Genomic DNA, 2237 nt, shown 5'->3' on the forward strand with positions numbered 1-2237 from the left:
CATCCCCACCTGCTCCTCCTCACCTGCAACAGCTCCTTGCTGTTGCTCACATATGCTGTACATATCAACATTCCAAGGCCATTGAACTTGCTCTCTGCCAGAAATGCAAATTTCCAGATATTCGGAATTATTTCCCTCACCTACTTCTGTCTTTGCCCATATTTAATCTTCTCGATGACTCTTACTCTCAGCCTTCCATTCAAATTGCAACCTGCTTCTTTCCACCTCACACTCCGGATTTCTTTAGTCTTATTGTATTTTTATAGCACTGATTATCTTTATAATACTAAATAATCTATATTTATTTATTGTGTTTGTTATATACTGTCTGCTTCCCTCACTAAAATATAAGGTCACAGGGCAGCAATTTGTATCTGTTTTGTTGATGTATTCCAAGTGGCTCACACATGGTAGGTATACAATAAATATCTGTTAGATCAATGAATAAATTTATACAGTCTGGATATGAACCCAAAGCTCTTTTACATGCTTCATGAATATATTCAAGGAGAGGAAAGCCACTGAAAGATTATGAGCAGGCGAATATTTTTTTAAAGCACAAAAAGAGAAAATTAAAACTGATATTGATTTTTAAGAATAAGATGAACAAGTTATGATCATATAAATAAAAAGTTCTGTTAATTGAGCATAGATAAGAGATCTTTTTATTTTCCCCAGAAAATATTGCTCAAACTCTATCAAGAGAAGGCGATAGAGGATATTAAGTCTAAAATTGGAGAGAGTGGGGGAAGATAGAAAATGGTAGAATACTACACAATCATAGGGCATTAAAAAAGTAGAAATAAATAAATCAGATGGCTAGTACAGAGAAATTTCCACCATCCCTTACTTTATAAAGAAAGGAATGCCACTACTCCTAGTATGATGTGCTAGCCTCACCTGTGACATTCTCACTGATTACAACAATGCGATGTATGCTCAGCACATTTGCAAACTTAATTTTTATTAACTACAGAATGTTGTTTTAGCTAAAACTCTAAATCTAGATTATTTCCCTTCACGATCGCTAACATTCACACTTAAAGACAAGCTGTTTTATAAAAATATGTTCTCCCCAACACTAGATATTTGGAAATAAATGACAAGAAACAAACAAACATCCTACAACCTCATAAGTCTCAGACCTCAGGCAGGAGGAGGGCACCTGGACTTGCTCTAGGACAATCTTTAATTTACCAAATAATGAGAATTCTTCTGTAGCTGGTTTCTCAAAATCTGTACCTATGCTCTCTGTCACCAAGGGTCTACTTTGATCAGAATAGAATGGTATAGGTAATACTATTACTGAGAAGAATCAAAGAGAAATCAATACCTTATATGGAAAAAAAACATGTATATAAGGCATATGAAATGCTCTAATTATTTCATAATATTTTTTGGAAAGGAAAGAGACTTCTGCTATAACATTTAGAAGAAATCTCTAAGATAATTCCACTGAGGCCTTTAAAGAACAGACTCAGATCTATTCATTCATTCATTTGTTAACACTGTATATTGATTGAACACCTACTGTGTGCTGGGATCAAGGACAAAGCTCCTCAAAAAATTAACAATCTATTTCTGAGAGAGATAACTGTACTAATATTTTGAGTGAAGTGTTGTAAATATTATGTTAAAACTAAATAAGGAATAATTCATGGACCACAGGAACAAAGAAGAGAAAAATAATCTAGCTCAGATTAGAGATCAGTTAACCTGTCACAAATTCAAATAGAGAAAATAGAGAAAAGGGAAGACAAGAGTCACAAGGGAGGGAAAGAACAAAGGTACACATGCCAGTGCCTTTAACAGTGAGCCAGCCGTCTGTACGTCACATTGTCTGTGGTGAGGCTTGCAGATGAGAATGAATGATAGTTAAAGCTAGAAAGAAAAGCATGGACCTGATTATGAAATGCTTTGTTTGCCAAGCTCAGCAGTTTAGACTTTTCTGAAAGCTATGACAAACCGTTGACAGAATTTAATCATGGAAACGCCATAATTTCATTTTAATTTAATAACCCTCTGTAAGTCCTGTGAAAAATGAATTGTAGAAAAAAAAAGTTTGAGGGCAGGAAGAACATTCAGGAGATTATACAATAATCAAGGCAAGAAGAAATAAAACAGTAAACTAAAGCAGTAACAAGTAGGAGAGGAGAGGGTGTGTTCCAAATAAAATATGGGCAGTAAACACAAAAGAATCTGGTGACCAAGTGATGGTGAGAACAGGACTGGCAGAG

The sequence above is a fragment of the Pteropus vampyrus genome, unplaced genomic scaffold (genome assembly GCF_000151845.1).
Source record: "Pteropus vampyrus isolate Shadow unplaced genomic scaffold, Pvam_2.0 Scaffold45, whole genome shotgun sequence".
Classification (NCBI taxonomy): Eukaryota; Metazoa; Chordata; class Mammalia; order Chiroptera; family Pteropodidae; genus Pteropus; species Pteropus vampyrus.